Raw genomic sequence first — 24,409 nt, forward strand, 5'->3', positions numbered from 1 at the left:
TGCCAGGGTTATACAGGGGCAGATGATGGGAGTATTGGTGGCAGGGTTATACGGGGGCAGAGGATGGGAGTATTGGTGCCAGGGTTATACAGGGGCAGATGATGGGAGTATTGGTGCCAGGGTTATATGGGGGGAGAAGATGGGAGTATTGGTGCCAGGGTTATATGGGGGCAGAGGATAGGAGTATTGGTGCCAGGGTTATATGGGGGAGAAGATGGGAGTATTGGTGCCAGGGTTATATGGGGGCAGATGATGGGAGTATTGGTGCCAGGGTTATATGGGGGAGAAGATGGGAGTATTGGTGCCAGGGTTATATGGGGGCAGAGGATGGGAGTATTGGTGCCAGGGTTATATGGGGGAGAAGATGGGAGTATTGGTGCCAGGGTTATATGGGGGCAGATGATGGGAGTATTGGTGCCAGGGTTATATGGGGGCAGAGGATAGGAGTATTGGTGCCAGGGTTATATGGGGGCAGAGGGTGGGAGTATTGGTGCCAGGGTTATATGGGAGCAGATGATGGGAGTATTGGTGCCAGGGTTATATGGGGGCAGATGATGGGAGTATTGGTGGCAGGGTTATACGGGGCAGAGGATGGGAGTATTGGTGCCAGGGTTATATGGGAGCAGATGATGGGAGTATTGGTGCCAGGGTTATATGGGGGCAGAGGATGGGAGTATTGGTGCCAGGGTTATATGGGGGCAGAGGATGGGAGTATTGGTGCCAGGGTTATATGGGGGAGAAGATGGGAGTATTGGTGCCAGGGTTATATGGGAGCAGATGATGGGAGTATTGGTGCCAGGGTTATATGGGGGCAGATGATGGGAGTATTGGTGCCAGGGTTATATGGGGGCAGATGATGGGAGTATTGGTGCCAGGGTTATATGGGGGCAGAGGATGGGAGTATTGGTGCCAGGGTTATATGGGGGCAGATGATGGGAGTATTGGTGCCAGGGTTATATGGGAGCAGATGATGGGAGTATTGGTGCCAGGGTTATATGGGGGCAGAGGATGGGAGTATTGGTGCCAGGGTTATATGGGGGCAGAGGATGGGAGTATTGGTGCCAGGGTTATATGGGGGAGAAGATGGGAGTATTGGTGCCAGGGTTATATGGGAGCAGATGATGGGAGTATTGGTGCCAGGGTTATATGGGGGCAGATGATGGGAGTATTGGTGCCAGGGTTATATGGGGGCAGATGATGGGAGTATTGGTGCCAGAGGATGGGGATTATACCCCCCTGGTATACCTCTCCCTACGATCCCATTGCTCTCCCCGTTCTCGGGCCCCATGCTTTCCCCGGTACACGGTGGTCCTCCGGTATGCAGAGTGTTGCAGCCCCCCCATGCACACCCCTCCCCCCGGAGCCCCCCTCACCTATGTGCACCGAAATACTCCCGGCTCTCTGGCCTGTGTTAGATTGGAGCCGGTAGGTAGGCTCGGCCGGGTGCTGCACGGAGGTATCGGCGGGGACCGGCTACGCCTCCTCTCACCCTATTCGGTTCGGTTCTGAAAATGTGGCGCCTCCAAACAAAAGGCTCCACTCTGCCGCCACCGAGGCCGCGCACTGCGCATGCGTACCGCCGCCTAGCATCACGGGAGCTGAGGCTGAGAGTCTTCGGCGTGTGCTGTGTGTGAATGGAGCAGACTGAGCGGTCCTCTATGGCCGGGAGAGGCGCAGGAGGGGCGGGGAATACCCGGGGTGAGGAGGACTGGAGAGCGGATACCGATATTTCTACGGAATAGTCACATTCCGCTGTGCGAGACCACACAGACTACAACTCCCATCAGCCCCCGCGCACACCGGAAGTGACCGGAGGAGGGAGCGGACAGCTGGGAGAGGAACCTGAGTGTACTGCTAAGTTGTTGTCTGGTGACAGCATGAGGAGTCCTGGCTGAGGGAGGCCCGGTGTTCACCGGTAATGACTGGAGGATACATGTGTGTGAGAGGGAGGCCCGGTAATGACTGGAGGATACATGTGTGTGTGAGGGAGGCCAGCTGATGAGAGGAGGCGGGAGTATCAGTGAAGAAGGTTGCTGGGTGATATTGGGAGGCCATATACCCGTGTAAAGGAGGCTGTACCCCTTAGTGTAGGAGGTTGGGTGATATTGGGAGGCTGTATTCCTTAGTGTAGGAGGTTGGGTGATATTGGGAGGCTGTATTCCTTAGTGTAGGAGGTTGGGTGATATTGGGAGGCTGTATTCCTTAGTGTAGGAGGTTGGGTGGTATTGGGAGGCTGTATCCCTTAGTGTAGGAGGTTGGGTGGTATTGGGAGGCTGTATCCCTTAGTGTAGGAGGTTGGGTGGTATTGGGAGGCTGTATCCCTTAGTGTAGGAGGTTGGGTGATATTGGGAGGCTGTACCCTTTAGTGTAGGAGGTTGGGTGATATTGGGAGGCTGTATTCCTTAGTGTAGGAGGTTGGGTGATATTGGGAGGCTGTATTCCTTAGTGTAGGAGGTTGGGTGGTATTGGGAGGCTGTATCCCTTAGTGTAGGAGGTTGGGTGGTATTGGGAGGCTGTATCCCTTAGTGTAGGAGGTTGGGTGGTATTGGGAGGCTGTATCCCTTAGTGTAGGAGGTTGGGTGATATTGGGAGGCTGTACCCTTTAGTGTAGGAGGTTGGGTGATATTGGGAGGCTGTATTCCTTAGTGTAGGAGGTTGGGTGATATTGGGAGGCTGTATTCCTTAGTGTAGGAGGTTGGGTGATATTGGGAGGCTGTATTCCTTAGTGTAGGAGGTTGGGTGGTATTGGGAGGCTATACCCCTTAGTGTAGGAGGTTGGGTGGTATTGGGAGGCTGTACCCCTTAGTGTAGGAGGTTGGGTGGTATTGGGAGGCTGTACCCTTTAGTGTAGGAGGTTGGGTGATATTGGGAGGCTGTATTCCTTAGTGTAGGAGGTTGGGTGATATTGGGAGGCTGTATTCCTTAGTGTAGGAGGTTGGGTGATATTGGGAGGCTGTATCCCTTAGTGTAGGAGGTTGGGTGGTATTGGGAGGCTGTATTCCTTAGTGTAGGAGGTTGGGTGGTATTGGGAGGCTGTACCCTTTAGTGTAGGAGGTTGGGTGATATTGGGAGGCTATACCCCTTAGTGTAGGAGGTTGGGTGGTATTGGGAGGCTATACCCCTTAGTGTAGGAGGTTGGGTGGTATTGGGAGGCTGTACCCTTTAGTGTAGGAGGTTGGGTGATATTGGGAGGCTGTATTCCTTAGTGTAGGAGGTTGGGTGATATTGGGAGGCTGTATTCCTTAGTGTAGGAGGTTGGGTGATATTGGGAGGCTGTATTCCTTAGTGTAGGAGGTTGGGTGATATTGGGAGGCTGTATTCCTTAGTGTAGGAGGTTGGGTGGTATTGGGAGGCTGTATCCCTTAGTGTAAGAGGTTGGGTGATATTGGGAGGCTGTATCCCTTAGTGTAGGAGGTTGGGTGGTATTGGGAGGCTGTATCCCTTAGTGTAGGAGGTTGGGTGATATTGGGAGGCTGTACCCTTTAGTGTAGGAGGTTGGGTGATATTGGGAGGCTGTATTCCTTAGTGTAGGAGGTTGGGTGATATTGGGAGGCTGTATTCCTTAGTGTAGGAGGTTGGGTGATATTGGGAGGCTGTATTCCTTAGTGTAGGAGGTTGGGTGGTATTGGGAGGCTGTACCCCTTAGTGTAGGAGGTTGGGTGGTATTGGGAGGCTGTACCCTTTAGTGTAGGAGGTTGGGTGATATTGGGAGGCTGTATTCCTTAGTGTAGGAGGTTGGGTGATATTGGGAGGCTGTATTCCTTAGTGTAGGAGGTTGGGTGATATTGGGAGGCTGTATTCCTTAGTGTAGGAGGTTGGGTGATATTGGGAGGCTGTATTCCTTAGTGTAGGAGGTTGGGTGGTATTGGGAGGCTGTATCCCTTAGTGTAAGAGGTTGGGTGATATTGGGAGGCTGTATCCCTTAGTGTAGGAGGTTGGGTGGTATTGGGAGGCTGTATCCCTTAGTGTAGGAGGTTGGGTGATATTGGGAGGCTGTACCCTTTAGTGTAGGAGGTTGGGTGATATTGGGAGGCTGTATTCCTTAGTGTAGGAGGTTGGGTGATATTGGGAGGCTGTATTCCTTAGTGTAGGAGGTTGGGTGATATTGGGAGGCTGTATTCCTTAGTGTAGGAGGTTGGGTGGTATTGGGAGGCTATACCCCTTAGTGTAGGAGGTTGGGTGGTATTGGGAGGCTGTACCCCTTAGTGTAGGAGGTTGGGTGGTATTGGGAGGCTGTACCCTTTAGTGTAGGAGGTTGGGTGATATTGGGAGGCTGTATTCCTTAGTGTAGGAGGTTGGGTGATATTGGGAGGCTGTATTCCTTAGTGTAGGAGGTTGGGTGATATTGGGAGGCTGTATCCCTTAGTGTAGGAGGTTGGGTGGTATTGGGAGGCTGTATTCCTTAGTGTAGGAGGTTGGGTGGTATTGGGAGGCTGTACCCTTTAGTGTAGGAGGTTGGGTGATATTGGGAGGCTATACCCCTTAGTGTAGGAGGTTGGGTGGTATTGGGAGGCTATACCCCTTAGTGTAGGAGGTTGGGTGGTATTGGGAGGCTGTACCCCTTAGTGTAGGAGGTTGGGTGGTATTGGGAGGCTGTACCCTTTAGTGTAGGAGGTTGGGTGATATTGGGAGGCTGTATTCCTTAGTGTAGGAGGTTGGGTGATATTGGGAGGCTGTATTCCTTAGTGTAGGAGGTTGGGTGATATTGGGAGGCTGTATTCCTTAGTGTAGGAGGTTGGGTGGTATTGGGAGGCTATACCCCTTAGTGTAGGAGGTTGGGTGGTATTGGGAGGCTGTACCCCTTAGTGTAGGAGGTTGGGTGGTATTGGGAGGCTGTACCCTTTAGTGTAGGAGGTTGGGTGATATTGGGAGGCTGTATTCCTTAGTGTAGGAGGTTGGGTGATATTGGGAGGCTGTATTCCTTAGTGTAGGAGGTTGGGTGATATTGGGAGGCTGTATTCCTTAGTGTAGGAGGTTGGGTGGTATTGGGAGGCTGTATCCCTTAGTGTAGGAGGTTGGGTGGTATTGGGAGGCTGTATTCCTTAGTGTAAGAGGTTGGGTGGTATTGGGAGGCTGTATCCCTTAGTGTAGGAGGTTGGGTGGTATTGGGAGGCTGTATTCCTTAGTGTAGGAGGTTGGGTGGTATTGGGAGGCTGTATCCCTTAGTGTAGGAGGTTGGGTGGTATTGGGAGGCTGTATCCCTTAGTGTAGGAGGTTGGGTGGTATTGGGAGGCTGTACCCTTTAGTGTAGGAGGTTGGGTGATATTGGGAGGCTATACCCCTTAGTGTAGGAGGTTGGGTGGTATTGGGAGGCTATACCCCTTAGTGTAGGAGGTTGGGTGGTATTGGGAGGCTGTACCCCTTAGTGTAGGAGGTTGGGTGGTATTGGGAGGCTGTACCCTTTAGTGTAGGAGGTTGGGTGATATTGGGAGGCTGTATCCCTTAGTGTAAGAGGTTGGGTGGTATTAGGAGGCTATACCCCTTAGTGTAGGAGGTTGGGTGGTATTGGGAGGCTGTATTCCTTAGTGTAGGAGGTTGGGTGGTATTGGGAGGCTATAACCCTTAGTGTAGGAGGTTGGGTGATATTGGGAGGCTATACCCCTTAGTGTAGGAGGTTGGGTGATATTGGGAGGCTATACCCCTTAGTGTAGGAGGTTGGGTGGTATTGGGAGGCTGTATCCCTTAGTGTAGGAGGTTGGGTGGTATTGGGAGGCTGTACCCTTTAGTGTAGGAGGTTGGGTGATATTGGGAGGCTATACCCCTTAGTGTAGGAGGTTGGGTGGTATTGGGAGGCTATACCCCTTAGTGTAGGAGGTTGGGTGGTATTGGGAGGCTGTATCCCTTAGTGTAGGAGGTTGGGTGGTATTGGGAGGCTGTACCCTTTAGTGTAGGAGGTTGGGTGATATTGGGAGGCTGTATCCCTTAGTGTAAGAGGTTGGGTGGTATTAGGAGGCTATACCCCTTAGTGTAGGAGGTTGGGTGGTATTGGGAGGCTGTATTCCTTAGTGTAGGAGGTTGGGTGGTATTGGGAGGCTATAACCCTTAGTGTAGGAGGTTGGGTGATATTGGGAGGCTATACCCCTTAGTGTAGGAGGTTGGGTGATATTGGGAGGCTATACCCCTTAGTGTAGGAGGTTGGGTGGTATTGGGAGGCTGTATCCCTTAGTGTAGGAGGTTGGGTGGTATTGGGAGGCTGTACCCTTTAGTGTAGGAGGTTGGGTGATATTGGGAGGCTGTATCCCTTAGTGTAAGAGGTTGGGTGGTATTAGGAGGCTATACCCCTTAGTGTAGGAGGTTGGGTGGTATTGGGAGGCTGTACCCCTTAGTGTAGGAGGTTGGGTGGTATTGGGAGGCTGTACCCCTTAGTGTAGGAGGTTAGGTGATATTGGGAGGCTGTATCCCTTAGTGTAGGAGGTTGGGGGATATTGGGAGGCTGTACCCCTTAGTGTAGGAGGTTGGGTGATATTGGGAGGCTGTACCCCTTAGTGTAGGAGGTTAGGTGATATTGGGAGGCTGTATCCCTTAGTGTAGGAGGTTGGGTGATATTGGGAGGCTGTACCCCTTAGTGTGGGAGGTTGGGTGGTATTGGGAGGCTGTATTCCTTAGTGTAGGAGGTTGGGTGATATTGGGAGGCCGTATCCCTTAGTGTAGGAGGTTGGGTGGTAAAAGAAGGCTCTATCCCTGGGTGTAGGAGGTTGTATCTCCTTGGTGAAGGAGGTTGAGTGGTAAATGGAGCCTAGGTGCCTTAATGGGAAGCTGTATATCTGTGTAAAGGAGGTTGGATTGTATTGGGAGGCTTTATCCCCAGTTGAAGGAGGGTAAGTAGTACTGGGAGACTGTATTCTTGTGTAAAAGAGGCTGGCTATTAATGAGAGGCTGTGTATCTGTGTAAAGGAGGTTGGGTGTATTGGGAGCCTGTATTACAATGTGTGGGAGGCTGGGTGCTTATTAGAAACACCATCCCTTTGTGAAGCAGGTTGGGTGGTGAAAGGAGGCTCAGCAAAGAAGGTTGGGTGTTAATGGTAGAGATTGTATCTGTGTAATGGAGGTTGGGTGGCTATGGCACGCTGTATTACAAAGTGTAGTAGGTTGAGTGGTTATGGGAGACTGTATCTCCTAGTGAAGGAGGCTGTATCACAAAGTGTTAGGGGTACAGCCTCTGATAACCACCCAGCCTCCCAGTGAAGGTGGTCGAGTGGTCAAAGGAGGCTCTACCTGGGTGGAGGGTGGGTGGTATTGAGTGTCTGTATCACAAAATGTAGGAGGCTGGGTGGTAATGGGAGGCTGTATACCTTGGTGAAAGAGGTTGGGTGGTATGGTGGGGGCTGTATCACAAAGTGTAGGAGGCTGGTTGGGTTTTGCAGGCTGTATCCCTGGGTAAGGGGGTTGGTTGGTCAAAGGAGGCAATGTCCCTGGGTGAAGGAGGTAGTTAGGTATTGGGGGGGTTATCACCAAGTGTAAGAGATTAGGTGATATTGTGAGACTGTATTCCTGGGTAACAGAGGTTGAGTGGTAAAAGTAGGCTCTATCCCCTGGTGAAGGAGGTTGAGTGGTAAAAGTAGGCTCTATCCCCTGGTGAAGGAGGTTGAGTTGTAAAAGTAGGCTCTCTCTCCAGATAAAGGAGGTTGGATGTTAACCGCTTCCATACAGAGCAGTTAGACCCCCTTCCTGCCCAGACCAATTTTCAGCTTTCAGCACTCTCACACTTTGAATGACAATTGCTCAGTCATGCTACACTGTAACCAAACAAAATTTTTATCATTTTTTTCACACAAATAGAGCTTTCTTTTGGTGCTATTTGATCACAACTGGGGGTTTTTTTTTTCGTGATATAAGCAAAAAAAGAGCAAAAATTTTGCAAAAAAAACACTTTTTTTTAGTTTCTATTATAAAATTTTGCAAAAAATTAATTTTTCTTCATACATTTGGGCCAAAATTTATACTGCTACATATCTCTGGTAAAATTAACCCAAATTAGTGTATATTATTTAGTCTGTGTGAAAGTTATTGAGTCTAGAAGCTATGGTACCAATTACTGAAAATTGATCACAGCAGATGTACTGATGGCCTATCTCCTTTCTTGAGGCCCTGAAATGTCAGGACAGTACAAATACCCTCCAAATGACCCCTTTTTGTAAAGTAGACAGTCCAAGGTATTTAGTAAGAGGCATGGTGAGTTTTTTGAAGTTATAATTTTTTCCCACAATTCTTGGGAAAATGAAGAAAACATTTTTTTTTTTCTTTTTTTTTCCCAAAACGTTGTCAATTTATAAGCTATTTCTAACACATAGCATGTAAACAGCAAAAATGACACCCAAAATGACGCCACAAAATTCATTCTGCTACTCCTTCTGAGTATGGTGATACCACATGTGTGAGACTTTTACACAGCCTGGCCACAAAAAGAGACTCCACGTCCAAGTAGCACCATAAGGCGTTTTAGGAGCATAAATACACATAAAACTTTCTTACTACCTATCACACTTTTCAAGGCCCTAGAGCAACAATACAATGGAAAAGTCCACAAAATTACCCCATTTTGGAAAGCAAACACTCCAACGTATATATTCTATGAGGCATTATGGGTCCTTTGAACATGTCATTTTTTTCCACAAGTTTTTGGAAAATGTGGGAAAAAAATAAAAACTTTTTTTTTTACACAAAGTTGTCAATTTATAGGATATTCCTAACACATAGCATGTACATCGCAAAAATGACACCCCAAAATACATTCTGCCACTCCTCCTGAGTATGGCAATACCACATGTGTGAGACTTTTTCACAGCCTAGCCATATAGAGGGGCCTAAACATCCAAGGAGCATCATCATGCATCCTAGCCACTTGCCTAGGCCTATTTTTGACATTTGGTGTTTACAAGCTAAAATCAGTTGTTTTTGCTAGAAAACTACTTAGAACCCCAAAACATTATATATTTTTTTTTAGCAGAGACCCTAGAGAATAAAATGGAGATTATTGCAATATTTTTTATCACACCGTATTTGCGCAGCGGTCTTCCAAACGCAATTTTTTGGGAAAAAAATCACTTTTTTTAATTAAAAAATAAGAAACCAGTAAAGTTAGCCCAATTGTTTTCCATAATGTGAAAGATAATGTTATGCCGAGTAAATAGATACCCAACATGTCATGTTTCAAAATTGCGCACGCTCACAGAATGGTGACAAATTTTGGTACTTAAAAATCCCCATAGGCGACATTTTAAAAATTTCTACAGGTTGCTATCTTAGAGTTACAGAGGAGGTCTATGGCTCAAATTATTGCTCTTGCTCTAACGATCGCGACGATACCTCACATGTGTAGTTTGAACACTGTTTACATATGTGGGCGGGGTTTCCGTATGCGTTCGCTTCTGCGCGCGAGCTCGCGGGGACACGGCGCTTTAATTTTTTTTTTTTTTACTATTTATTTTATTTATTATTTTTTATTTTTACACTGTTTTTTTTTTAAAAAAAAAATTGATCATTTTTATTTCTATTGCAAGAAATGTAAACATTACTTGTAATAGAAAAAGGCACGACAGGACCTCTTTTTTGTGAGATCTGGGGTCAAAAAGTCCTCAGATCTCACAAGTACACTAAAAGATAGAAAAAATAAAAAAAAAAAATTAAAAAAAAATTAAATAAAATGAAAAAAAAAAAAGGGACCTTTAAACTGGTTGCTAGGCAACGACGTTTGCCGTAGCTCCGGTCCTCCAAGACCATAGAGTCGAGTGAGGGCAAGCTTGCCCTCACTCGACATCCTGTCTGTGAGGATCTGGGACCGGATCGTTTTCCCCGCTGCCGGCGGGTCCGGTAAGCGGGGAAAAGGACCAGAATGCAGCGGGAGGGGGGGGGGCACCTCTTCCGCCACCCCGGAAGGGTGATCCCGCGGCGAATCTGCCGCTGGGACCACCCTTATCGGAAAGCCAACCGTCCACCGTTTAAAAAAATACCAGGGTTATGGCAGCTATCTGCTGCCATAACACCGGTATTTAGGTTTAAACGGACGACGTATGTTAACCTTTTTGGACTTAGACATGGTGGCTGTATGAAGGGTGACAGGTACTCGGGTACTTTGCTGGGCAGGTGACAGGTACTCTGGTACTGATGAGCAAGTGGCAGGTACTCGAGTACTCCGATAGGCAGGTGACAGGTACTCGGGTACTCTTATGGACAGGTGACAGGCAGGTGATAGGTACTGATGAGTAGTACTGATACTGATAGGTGATACTGTACTGATGGGTACGGATGATCAGTACTGATACTAATAGGTGATAGGTACTGATGGGTACTGATGAGTACTGATGAGTAGTGATGGGTAATGATGAGCAGGTGGCAAGTACTCGGGTACTTCAGGTGTCAGGTACTCTGATGAGCAGGTGGAAGGTACTCGGGTACTCTGTTGGGTAGGTGACAGGTACTCGGGTACTCAAAGTACCCGAGTACCTGTCATCAGAGTACCCGAGTACCTGTCATCAGAGTACCCGAGTACCTGTCATCAGAGTACCCGAGTACCTGTCATCAGAGTACCCGAGTACCTGTCATCAGAGTACCCGAGTACCTGTCACCAGCCCATCAGAGTACCCGTCACCCGAGTACCCGTCACCCGAGTACCCGTCACCCGAGTACCCGTCACCCGAGTACCCGTCACCCGAGTACCCGTCACCCGAGTACCCGTCACCCGAGTACCCGAGTACCCGTCACCCGAGTACCCGAGTACCCGTCACCAGAGTACCCGAGTACCCGTCATCAGAGTACCCGAGTACCCGTCATCAGAGTACCCGAGTACCCGTCATCAGAGTACCCGAGTACCTGTCACCAGCCCATCAGAGTACCCGAGTACCTGTCATCAGAGTACCCGAGTACCTGTCATCAGAGTACCCGAGTACCCATCATCAGAGTACCCGAGTACCTGTCACCAGCCCATCAGAGTACCTGTCATCAGCCCATCAGAGTACCCGAGTACCTGTCATCTGAGTACCTGATGGGCTGGTGACAGGTACTCGGGTACTTTGATGGGCTAGTGACAGGTGCTCTTTATTGGGGGGGGGCAATCAGTGTGGTTGGGGTGCACTATGATTGGTAACTAGCTGTTACCACAATCTCCTCCTCACACAGGATCAGTGTGTGAGGAGGAGAGCACGGTGACAGCTAGTTACCGTGTTCTCTGATGACATTTGTGACCGGCTGTGATTGGACACAGCCGGTCACGTGGTAAAGAGCCAATTTCATTGGCTCTTTACCTAGATCGGGGATGGGCTCTGTCCGAGGGACGAGCCTCGTCCCCGATCGCTGCGCTGCGCGCCCCCGGGGGCGCGCATTAAGGAAGGAACGAGCGGCTCGTGCTGGAGCCGCTCATGTGATCGGCTGTGATTGACACAGCCGATCACGTGGTAAACAGCCAATTTCATTGGCTGTTTACCTTGATCGGGGTTGGGCTCAGTCCGAGGGACGAGCCTCACCCCCGATCGCCGCGCTGCGCGCCCCCGGGGGCGCGCAGTAGCGGGGAGATCCGGGCGCCGTCATATGACGTCGGCCCGGATCGAGAGAGGATTTGTGCCGACGTCATTTTACATGACGCGGTACGGAAGGGGTTAACAGAAGACTGTGTATCTGTGTAAAGGAGGTTGGATGGTAGTGGGAGTCTGCAGAGCTAATAGGAGATGATGATTTATTTTTACCATAGGTTGGCACTCTGGACATTGGGATCGCTGTAGTGACGAGGGGGAGCGTAGGCACATCTTCAGGTAAACGCTCTCCTTTGGCTTTTTGTTGATGACCTCACAGGACGCTGATGATGGTGGTTAGGGGCAGAGCTACTCTGCTCAAGGGAAAATAGTGAAGTCAAAGCATTGCTGATAGTCAAATACCAAGGAAGCTATTGAAACAATAGTAGATTAAAGCCTCATAAACCATCTGAAATAAATGGCCGTGTGCAGAGACAGACTGAACAGAGCGTGTAAATGTAGTGAAGAAACCCCTGATGACCCCATGATGATCTGGCCATCCCAGAGAGGTTTAGTTGTCCATTCTGAGCGCTTAGTCTTTTTTCTTTTATAAGAGTCCCCACCATCTGCAGTTTCACCACAAATGCCAGCTTGGTTGCTGTGGACCATAGGACCATGTCCTGGGAAATACGTTTTTGTTTTTTTCCCCCAAGTTTACATTTTCCAGTCCCAATTAACCACTTCCATACCGCACGATTATAAACGGTTAGTAAAGAAGATCAGGAGCTGTGTCCATCAATAAACGAAAGAGAAAATTGGATTTTTGACTTACCGTAAAAGCCATTTCTCTGATGTTCATTGACAGACACAGCACCCACCCCTCTATGGAGTTGGGTTTTTCTCTTCTGACACTGCTTGTAACAAAAATGAATACCTATAGCAGAGATTGGGAGTATACACCCTGGGACTGACCCATAGGCGTGGTCAAGTTCTTTTCTGCCTGGTGTCCTACTCCTGTAGGGGGCAGTGTAACCCACGTAGTCAAAAAGATGAGGTGCTGTGTCCATCAATGAACATCAGAGAAATGGATTTTACAGGGAAAAAATAAAAACATTTTTCTTTGGTGATATTTGATTACCTCTGCGGTTTTTATTTTTTGCGCTAGAAACAAAGAAAGAGCGACAATTCTGGAAAAATATATATTTTTTACTTTTCTGCTATAAAACACAGCCAATAATAAAACGATATATATATATATATATATATATATATATATATATATATATATATATATATATATATATATATATATAATAGAATGCATTAAGCCAAAAAACCTTCTGCCTTTACAACCACTTTAAAGCTGCTCTTGCGATCTGCAGTAGGTGTCAGTGCAATGTTAATGACACCTCAAACCAGGTCGCAGTGCATTTGCCCACAACCAGTTTACATAGTACAAAAGAGTACCATGCGATCTGGTTACAGTGCGTTTGCAGAAGTAGTGCTTGCACTACTTTTAGTGCAGTGCAACTTGAGCCCATTCGCAATCACGTGGAACAGAAATGTGCACAGCGTTCCTGTGCGATTCCTAGTGTGAATCGGCCCTTAGAGGCTCTGATGGTGAACCCGTCATAATGCCCACCTCCAGAGATTAAGCTGTGGTAACATCTGATTAGGCTTGTGACGGTATCAGATTTTCATGCTGCGATTAATTGATTAAGGTTTTGCCATGGTATACGGTATTATCACGGTATTCTATTATTAAATTTAAATTATTAAATTTCCACCTCACTTCAATTTCATTGCTGAATTTAGGGGCTTTGGTTCACTTATGCACATTATTATATAGTCAGTCAGTACAGACTCTGTGAACCAGGCCTAAAATAGGTCATCAAGCAGTGTCTGGCCTAACTGGTGATAACTGGTCCTGGCGCTCGCCTCCGATCCGATGGCCTGGTCATTAAGAGGGCAAATCCTTGTGGTCAAGAAGTGGTTAAACCTGAAGGAGGTGTTGTTTATAAATTACTTTACTATCGCTTTAGGCCTGGTTCACATGTATGCGGGTTGGCGGTTCACATGTATGCGGGTTGGCGGTTCACATGTATGCGGGTTGGCGGTTCACATGTATGCGGGTTGGCGGTTCACATGTATGCGGGTTGGCGGTTCACATGTATGTGGGTTGGCGGCCCACATTTGCACAGGCATAGCAGCCCATTGATGTGAATGGGCTTGAGCTGCTATGCCTGCGTTTTCAGCTGAAAAAAGGTGCATGCAGAATTTAAAAAAATGCAGTGGCCATGAAATCCATCCTTTTACACCATGCGACTTACCTGCCGTTGCTGCACACGCAAACTGTTTTTAAATGCCGTGCCCACGTATACAAAAAATGCAGAAAGCTTGCCAGAGCAGGAACTGCAGGTTAGTCGCATGGTGCAAAAGCAGGATGGATTTCAAGGCCACTGAATTTTAAAAAAATGCTGCATGCACCTTTTTTCTGCGGAAAATGAGGGCATAGCAGCCCGTTCAAATCAATGGGCTGCTATGCCTGTGCAAATGTGGGCCGCAAACCCGCATACATGTGAACCGCCAACCCGCATACATGTGAACCAGGCCTAAAGCAATAGTAAAGTCATTAATAGATAAAAACACCGGTCCTCCTGCAGGTTTAACCACTTCTGGATCGCAAGGATTTGCCCCTTTAAAGACCAGGCCATCGGATCGGAGCGCCAGGACCAGTCATCACCAGATAGGCCAGACACTGCTTGATGGCTATATAATAATGTAATGTGGGCTGCTATGCGTGTGTGTGTGTGTGTATGTGTATATATATATATATATATATATATATATATTAATATTAGAGCTGCACGATTCTGGCCAAAATGAGAATCACGATTTTTTAGCTTGGAATAAAGATCACGATTCTCTCACGATTCTCTGTGTAACAAAAAAAAAAATTGGGATAACTTTACTGTTACGTTTTTTTTTTTTTTTTTTATTCATTAAAGTCTATTAATTGCGTTTGAAAGACTGCTGCGCAAATACAGTGCGACATAAAATATTACAACAATCGCCATTTTTTTTCTGTAGGGTCTCTGCTAAAAAAATATATAAAAATGTTTGGGGGTTCTAAGTACTTTTCTAGCAAAAAAAAACTGATTTTAACTTGCAAGCAACAAGTGTCAGAAAAAGGTCCAGTCTTTAAGAGGTTAAACTTCCTTTCTCCCTGGCAGAGGGAAGGAAAAGATACAAATGTAATCATTTTTGTTTATAGTTACTGGGAGAGCTGTGTGAGTGAATGAGTCATCCAGATCACTGAAATGTATCAATTCACAAGTCAGACCCAGGAGCAGAGAAACTCGGTATTTTAAAAATGCCACAATAACAATACCGTGGCTATGCAATACCGCAATATATCGAATTACCGAAAACCGGCATATGTCTACATCTGATGTTGTGAGACAAACTTGTAAGTCCTCAAATTCTGTTTACCTGATATGTTATAAGGCTATGTTTACACATACGCGGGTGTAGGAGTGCATGTAAATCGCACACATTCCTGCACCCACACACAAAACGCAGTGCTGCACGTGGCACACCCACGCACTGAATAAACTTAGTGTGGTTTCCCACACATGGAAATTGCATGGTGCAACAGCACCATGTGATTTCCATGTGGGGCTACCGTGCCCGCAAACCCGCGCCACGCAGAGCTGCATACATGTGAACTAGGGCTGCACGATATTGGGGAAAAAAATCACATTGCGATATTTTTTCCCCCCAACGATATATATTGCAATATTTATACCCGCCTCTTCCTGGTGTACATGGTACAGTCGCCTCCCCTCCGTATTTGGTACCTTCTTGGCAGCCTCGGCCCACGTGCGCTCCCTCCGCCTCTTCTGTTTGTCCCTCATGATCGGGCTGTGAAGTCGGTTCTCCCGGAGGGAGGGGAAATCTCTCTGGCTTGGGGCAGACGGAAACACGGGAAGTGGGGGTAACGCTGGGAGTTGTAGTCCTCTCCACCAGGCAGCTCCTTCGCACTGGAAGCACACTCCCAGTCCCCACAATACACTTCTGCCCCACAGCACAGCGAACCAATCACGGCACGCGTGATTGGTTCCCCGTGCCGCTGCTCACCGCTCAGTCAGGAGAGCTGCAGGACAGACTTAACATGTGGGACGGATGTCGGGCTGTATTCTTCTACCTTCACTGTGAGTCCCCAATATAGCATGATCCGGCGATGTGACTATTGCCCACGCCCGCAGCATGCTATTCGATGTTACATCGAATATCGTTCAGCCCTAATGTGAACCAGGGCCTACTACTGGCACCCAAAAGCAGTTTACCTGAAAGAATTGGGGACTAATCCATAGGCATTGACCAAGTCAGGGAATAAGACCCGTATGTAGATCCTTTACTTCATTAGCTGTCTAGATTTTTACATAGTTACATAGTTAGTGAGGTTGAAAAAAGACATCAGTCCATCCAGTTCAACCTATGATGTGTGTGTGTTTGCTTTTAACCGTACATTGTATACCCCTGTATGTTGTGGTCTTTAAGGTGCCCATCTAATAGTTTTTTGAAACTATCAATGCTCCCAGCTGATACGACTGCTTGTGGAAGAGAATTCCACATCTTTACCGCTCTTACAGTGAAGAACCCCTTACGCACTTTAAGGTTAAACCGCCTTTCCTCTAGTTTTAGTGAGTGGCCACGTGTCTTATTGTATCTCCTTTCTCTGAATAGTTTGTTCCTTATGCTCGGGTCGCCAGTACAGTATTTGTACATTGATATCATATCCCCCCTCAAGCGTCTCTTCTCCAGAGAGAATAAGTTCAGTGCTTGTAGTCTTTCCTCATAGCTGATGTCCTCCATTCCCCTAATTATTTTTGTTGCCCTTCTCTGGACTTTCTCCAGTTCCAGCACATCCTTCCTGAGGACCGGTGCCCAGAACTGGACAGCATACTCCAGATGTGGCCGGACCAGAGTCTTGTAGAGTGGAAGAATAATCTCTTTATTTCTGGAGTGAATCCCCTTTTTTATACATCCCAGTATTCTTATTGATTTGATGCCATCCGCAACCTTTTTGGCACTTGGGGACCAGGTGAGTGGAAAAACATGCCGAGGCCCGTGGAGGGGGGGGGGGGTCATATTTTACAGCAATTTGTCAGGGCAATGGCTGGTGTTGGCCCTTCAATCATCATGGCACCATTATTTCTATTTTTACATTGTACTATAAAATTTAATGGTTCAGTTCATTATTGTGCAGAATTAGTGGGAGCCCTGAATGTGACACTTGCTGCTGTCGCCTGCCACCAGATGTGGCTTGTCACTTGCCACGTCGCCTGCCACCAGATGCGGAATGTCGCTATTTTGCCACCAGCTGAAGCTTCCCACTGTTGCCTGCCACCAAAAAATATCAGAGGCAGCTTGTCGCTTTTTAAATATAAAGTCAATTGGTGGCAGGCAACAGTGACGGCAGCAAAAGAGGCTTCTGGCAGTCTCTCCCCAGCTTTTCAGCACATGTGCATTGGCTGGGTCCCAGAATGAGTGCAGGCAATGAGAGATGTAATCTCTCTGCTGCACAGTGGGTACTGCGTGATGCAGGGCAGGCGGTGAGAGTTTCCATCTCTCTGCTCGTTAGCCAGCCCAACCGCCGTATTCGCGGCTTGGCTGTAGAGAGGCCATGGCTCAGTACCGGTATATTCAAGGCAACTCAAGAAGCTTGCTATTAGGGTTGTACCAATACTGGTATTGGTGCCGATATAAAGCATTTCATTTGCACTAGCTGCTGGATGCATTAGCAGGGGACAGGTAATCTCTGCCATTAGTAAAGACAGGGACACGCTGCTAAGGAATAAACGCTAATTCCATACACACTCTAGTTGCTGCTTCTGCAATGCGCTGCCTAGGGAGTGTACATTTGAGGATCTCTATGGCTCGCTGAAGAGTGACCCACCCATAGCCCTCTGTCTATGCTGACAGACAATTCTCCTCCTTTTTGGCCATTTTAACTTCTGGATGTCGAGGAGGCCTAGCGTTTAATACTCAAATTAATGCCTGTGTTCATGCCAATAATGGGAGTGTACCTACTATTGTTTTAATAAATTATTAGTTTATACGGTATCACGCTATGTTGGGAATTCTTTATTTTTAATATCACCAATTTGCTGGAGTCGGTTACATCTCATGGAACTACTTCCTGGTGCCGATCTTCCCTTACTACTGTGGCTGGTGAGCCGAGGAATACACACAGGCTTTTGTTGACCCATAGGGGTCACACGAGATCTGGTAAGCAGGATTTGAGTGCAAGAGGTGTCACTGATTCTACGTAAGGATCTCCTACCTATCACAACAGTTGTAGGACTATCGTCTTCATTGGACTTTGGGACTTCTATAGATGATTATTAAATACTTTTTTTTTTGCTTTATTCACAGCGCTGCACTATTTTTGTTTATTTATTGTGTTTTTGTATCATGAACACAGCCAGCAGCTTGTTCAGCAGCATGTCCAGCAGCTTTTCAAATTTTATTTTTTTGGTTTTTGATTTCTAAAACCCGATAGTTACCCCATTTTTTTTATTTATTTTTGTATAGTGTAAAAGATGTTACACTGAGTAAATTGATACCTCAGATGTCACGCTTTGAAATTGCGCACTCTCATGGAATGTTGAAAAACTACGGTACATAAAAACCTCCATAGGCGACAATTTCAAATTTTTTACAGGTTACCTGTTTAAAGTTAGAGGAAGTTATACACTAGAATTATTACTCTAGCGATCGCGGTGTTACCTCACAAGTCTGGTTTAAACACTGTTAACATATGCGGGCATGACTTGTGTATGCGTTTGCTTCTGCGCACGAGCACAAAGGCATGGGACCTTTTAACTTTTATTTTTTGTCATCAATTTTGTTCCTATTACAAGAAATGTGAACATCCCTTGTAATGGCAGGTCCTCTTTATTGAGAGATCTGGGGTCATTTACCTTTTAAAGGAAACATTTTTTTGACTTTTAACAAAAAAAAGAAATAATAATTTTGTTTATTCACGAGAACTGGAAGTGACGTCTGAGTTTGCTCCGGTCCTCCAAGGGCATAGTACTAAGTAGGGGGCCATCGACTTACTGCCCAGCAAAGGGCCACATCGGATTGCTTCCAGCCATTACTGATGTATTTTTAATATGGGCCAGGAGCGGGGCTGCCACTTTCTTAACAACTGAGGACTCCCTGCTGACAGCTGAAGTGTGTAAACAAAAGAAACCTCCTTGCAATTGGAACTGTCAAAAAAAAAAAAAAAAAGCACTCTGAAAATGTTGATCAACCACATTGCTCAGCAACAGAACGATAAAAAGAAACATTGTTTCATTTTTTTTATCCATCAGTTTTATATATCTACAGATCAAAGGGATGAACTTGATCTGCCGCTGAAGTCTGTTAAAAGCAACCTCTCAAGAAAAAAAAAAATAAATAAATTTTTTAACTAAATTTTCCTCTGTTTAACCTCTTAACTTCCCTGTTTGTCTGATTAGGTCAGAATTTTTGAATGTCAAAGCAGTACATGGAAATCTGTTGTTTTATACTGTAAGCCTGTAATTCTTAGGAATAAAGCCCCGTACACACGTAGCGATCGTTGGCCGAACGATCGGCCATCTTTTGTCCAGGGCTGTACTGTCGGTTGAAAACTGCAAAAGACTGCACACGAATTTTGTCGGCCAACTGCAGAAGTGATGTCATGTGATGGTTAACTTTCCTTGTCTTTTTTTCTTTTCTGAGCATGCCCAGTCTTGCAAATCTGCTGATTGTCGGCCGAATTCTATACTGACTGGCGAACAATCTGCCGTTCTGGTGACGGCCAACAAAAATTTTAAAGTCTGCATGCCAGATTCTGTTCGGCCGAAAATGCGCTGTCGGGAAGCATCATACTAACAAGCCTACGATCGGTCAGCGACCGAATATTTATGGCCGACAATCGGTACGTGTGTACGGGGCTTAACTTGCTTAAATCTGTCCAAACAAGAGTCTAGTAGACATCCCGGGTATGATAAAGTTTGAAACACGAAAACATAAATTATAATACATTTTATTCAATAATGTAATCAAACCTAAACACTGAAATCTTTCCAAACAAGTGTGCAATGTTGCGTATCGATGTAATACTAGACACTGCATATTGATTTAGTAAACATCCCAGGTATGAAAAATTTTGAAATATAGGACTGCACAAACTCCGACGTCACAATCGGAACAATAGAACCTGGTTTCCTTTCTGATTTTCCTTCCACTGTCATCTCACTTCGAGCAACAAACCACTCACATCCTTGTAGGCGCTGACTTTTTCTCAGTTGGTGGGATGTAGTCCATGAAGTGACGACCAGTCAGGCGTTCCGGGTTGACAACGCCAATGGCACCATGTCCAGCTCTATATACTCTATATTCATGGTGTTTGGTGGTTCACAAAGATATGTTCGGCAACTTTCCAAATGAAGTCTGAATGATTTACAGGCTTGTCCCTTTTTTTTTTTTTTCTTTTTTTTTTTTGAGCAGAATGTAGGCATTCCACAAGCATTGCTCAAGAAGATGTCTGAAGATCTTCTTATAGTACTTCTTTTGCTATTTCATCATTGCTGGGTAGAATGTCATTGCTTGGTCAGCTCTGTGGACACTTCCCATGGTGGTGTTGTAGCCTATCACTACTTGTGGCTTCATGATTTCTTCTCACCTTTCGTGCGTACCATAACAATGGAGGTATTATGAGCTGTACTCATTCATCTTTCTTGTCACGCCATCGCAGTGCCATCATTTTGCCTTTCTGCCAGGCAACCATTTCTCCAGTCTTCAGCTTTTTATTGCCAAACAGTGGCGGCATGTCACGCCGGTTAGCCTGAACGATTCCATAGGCATCAGTTTTGTTTTGCATTAGAAACTCATGAAGTTCAGTAGACGTATAAAAGTTGGTGGTTGTTATACAAAAGCCCTGATTTAGCAATGGCTCAATGAGTGAAAGAACGAAAGATGTTGCCTTTCCATAGTTGCAGTATTTTGGGTTGCATTTTGTTCCTTTTCCAGTGTATATGACTGAATTCCAAATGTAGCCAGTTAGGGCTGCACGATATTGGGAAAAAAGTACATTGCGATATTTGGTTTTCAACGATATATATCGCAATATTTCTCTGGGTGGAATGCAGAAGACACTGACAGTGTGGATTAGGCAGAGTCGGGACTCACAGTGGTGGTAGGAGGTAGAAGTTGTGTCGATATTGGTTTCCCCAAAGAAACAAGTTTCCCCTTGCTTTTGGCTGTGATCGGAACTCCGCCCCTCCAGCCCGATGCAATTCAGCCCTCCCAGCTTTGCCTCTAGTCTCCAGCCGACCATTACTCCGCCCATTGTCTCTCCATTGAATCTATTTACAAAACATTACAGCCTGATCCCGCCCCCGTGCGCGCCCCCCAGGAGAGACAATGGGCGGAGTAATGGTCGGCTGGAGACTAGAGGCAGAGCTGGGAGGGCTGGATTGCATCGGGCTGGAGGGGCGGAGTTCCGATCACAGCCGAAAGCAAAACGGATGTGTCGGCTGCCAGCAATGTGAGTCCTCCTCCTCCCCCCAAGTCCCGACTTCTCCCTGCCTAATGCTAAATATCGTGTCTTCGGCGATATGAATATCGCCCACGCCCGCAGAACGATAGTCGATATCACATGGACTATCGTTCAGCCCTATAGCCAGTTAACGATTCGCATAGCATGTAGGATTTTACGCCAAATCCTGCCCTCTTTGATGCAATGTATTGTACCCAGCTGAGCCTTCCCTTGTAGGCCATTCAACATTCATCTCTTTCTGGCACATAGCTCTGTTGGAAATTCTTTAGAATCATTTGAGATACTTCCCAAATTTTCTTTAGTTTTTGTGCAGGCTGAGTAGTTTCATCAAATTCTTCGTTGTTTTTGAAGTGTAAAATTGTCATGATCAGGGAAAATCTGTACTCTGATATGACAGTGCCAAAGAATGGAGTGGTAGGTAATGTATTACTTGTCCAATAACACTTCTGCGGGGGTTTCACCACCACCCCCTAAGTATTAGGCCCAGAAATTTCCAAATGTCATTCTTTAGTCACTGGTTCCCACTTTCTGCTTCTTGAAAACTTCCAATGCAGAGTAGCTATTTGTTTGTCTTTGTACCGGTTTTGCCTCAGTAACTATTTTTTCAATAACCTCATCGGTCAGAAATAACTGTAAGTATGCCAAGGGGTTGTCGTGTTTAACATCAACTTTCATACCAGGTGCTCCAGTAAATGGGAATCTTGGGAGCACTGCCTGATCCGTACCCCAGCCAATAGAGCACCAAGTTCTCACATCACTGAGCTCAGTCGCAGAATCGTCGCTGTCGTCACTTTCAGTGTCTGATGATGAATTTCCCCACTAATCACTATCGCTCAATTCTTCAAGTAATTATAATTCAGTATAGATATTTTAAAAATGTTTTAGACCACTGGTTGATGTTCTTTTAATCGAGCATCATCTACAGGTCTGAAAAATAAGTTCAGTTGCTGGTTTCTTAAGAATCTTGCCCCTTTTTTGATGCATTGTTTTAGTCTTTCTTTTTAATTTAACTCGTATTAGCAGCGGTAAACCGCACAGAAGACGAGGACACCCAGGAACGGTCCAAGCAGGTTTGTGCTGAAATTTTTTCAGCAATGTAGCAGTTTCAATGTAGAAGAAATGCAAGTTTATAGCAAAAAAAAAAAACAATCAAAACATCTAGTTATCTATTTCCGGATCGTGCACCTCTACCCTATCTAGGACAACTGTCCTTGACATTATCTTGGGGGATAACCCGACCAAGCTTATATCTGCCATTTACCTAGAGATACGCCTTAAATCCGCCAGCATTGTGACTGACAGGGCTAAAGAGCGCTAGGAAAGGGATCTTGGATCACTGGACGTGACGGACTGGGACGCGTTTCTAGATTGCCCTCTCTTCCCCGAAGCTATCTGACAGACTGACCCATCTTTATATTATACATAGAGCCTACTTGATCCCGATGCAAATCTCACGCTATCGTCCTAATTACAGCTCAAACTGCCCTAGATGCCACACACAGACAGGCACCTTCCTGTACCTGATATAGTCGTGCCCGCCGATCCAGTCTTTCTGGCTACAAATAATTACATTTCTACGCGATCATATGGGCTCACCACTTCAGCTGGACCCAAAAACATGCCTCCTTGGTCTATTCACTGACACTAAAATGGATAAATTCCTTGCTACATTCTTCCACGAAATACTCTTCAGTGCCCGAAGTTAATAGCCAGGCTGTGGATGCAGACACAACTCCCTTCTATTCAGGCATGAAGAGCTGACGTGAATTCCACCCTATTGTATAAAAAACTGATCTATCGCCACCGGGGCTGTCCAACAAAATACAGAAGGTTTGGGGGTAGATGGCTGGAGAGTGCTGATACCTGTTCCGATTAATGGCCTGTCGTGCTGTGCTGCGTTGGCCTGACCGCAAAGACCCTGTACTAACCGTACCGTTGTATGTACCCGTACCATTGAATGTACCCGTGTCTTCTCGCTACCAAGCAGAGCATCCTATGCCGACAATTGCAATTTGTTTTTTCTCACACTACGTAGGCTTATTATGCAATAGCTGTTATAGACATGTAATGTCTCTCACTCATGATTGTTCTATTTTTGTACCAAGTTGAACACTGCTCTTTTCCCCTTTTCTTTTTGTATGATGTACTGTTGAAATTTGTTCTCAATAAACTTCTGTTTTGAAAGTTAAAACCTCTAGATATCTGAGCCGACAACTGACAGTCATTTCCTGTCTAACAAGGTGCCCCTAATGTGTTTCCCCAGAACAAATAAGCAGCTCTTGTCCCTGTTTGCTGCTCTGTCAGCATTCAACCTTTTCACCCAGCAGCTGGCTGCCAAAGCAGAGAAAGCTCTGAGCATGAGTCAGTCCACATACAAAAAGGCTTACAAATGGCTGGGACTAATGTTTGAGGTGTGGCTACCAGTTAGAATGTAAGCTTTTCCCACCCAAAGTTATATAAAACCTTCTGGGCTCCGGGACAGGATATATTCAGAGAAGACCAGAAGTCTTTTCTTCTGGAGCCCCTGATCAGGTGTGGGTGAGAAACTAAATGACAAGTTTACACTGTCCACAATCCTGCCCTTCAGTGGCTCACAATATGAGGGTGGCTAGGTGGTAGAGGGATGTGTATCTATGTGAAGGAGGTTGGGTGGTAGAGTGAGACTATCTATTGCCTCGTTTCCACTGAGAGGAGCGGTTCGGGTCGGTACAGTTTGGAAGGGTTAGAAAGGTCCGGTCTATTCAGGTGAGCGTTTCCACTGCAAGTCGGGCCACCAGGGACCATGCGGGGTTTACACCAAATGAGGTGTTTGTTTTGCTCTTTCATTTGACGTGAGCACTGAAGTTTTCCTGTCCGCCAATCAGTGGAATCTATTGTGTTAAGCCAGTAGCTCCGCCCTAACCGTACCGTACCATTTCCTATGGCCCTACATCTGAAGCAGGACCAGGAATGGTGCGGTTTGGTTCGGTTGTATGGGCCACTTTCATAATGGAAACACTCAAATTAGTGTACCGAACCGACCCGAACCGATCCGCTCAGTGGAAACGAGGCATATGTGAAGGAGGTTAGGTGGTAGAGTGAGGCTATCTATGTGAAGGAGGTTGGGTGGTAGAGTGAGGCTATCTATGTGAAGGAGGTTGGGTGGTAGAGTGAGGCTGTGTGTGTAATATATATATTTATATTATGCTGTATGTGTGAGGAAGGCTGGATAATAATGAAAGACTATAAGACACAAAATAGTGCAGCGCTATCAAACATATGATGTGAACCATACAAATGTAAAATCAACAATAAGGTGTAAATAACACTAAGTGATAGAGTGAACAAAAAAGTCCATAAGTTGATATTCGTGACTTCCAAATCAAAA

General features: G+C 46.2%; 2 protein-coding genes across 2 annotated transcripts in view; one reads left to right on the forward strand and one right to left on the reverse strand.

Moving 5' to 3' along the window:
* Window positions 1-1,570, reverse strand: part of CBX1 (chromobox 1) — an 86,299-nt gene extending 84,729 nt beyond the window's left edge. The window contains exon 1 of the mRNA XM_082271879.1: window positions 1,374-1,570. The gene's annotated coding sequence lies outside the window, so the exon portion shown is untranslated. The remainder of the gene's footprint in view (window positions 1-1,373) is intronic.
* A 311-nt stretch (window positions 1,571-1,881) lies between these two features.
* SNX11 (sorting nexin 11) overlaps window positions 1,882-24,409 on the forward strand; it is a 65,131-nt gene continuing 42,603 nt past the window's right edge. The window contains exon 1 of the mRNA XM_082271336.1: window positions 1,882-1,905. The gene's annotated coding sequence lies outside the window, so the exon portion shown is untranslated. The remainder of the gene's footprint in view (window positions 1,906-24,409) is intronic.

Source organism: Pelophylax lessonae (genome assembly GCF_965119305.1).
Source record: "Pelophylax lessonae genome assembly, chromosome: 11".
NCBI classification, from domain to species: domain Eukaryota; kingdom Metazoa; phylum Chordata; class Amphibia; order Anura; family Ranidae; genus Pelophylax; species Pelophylax lessonae.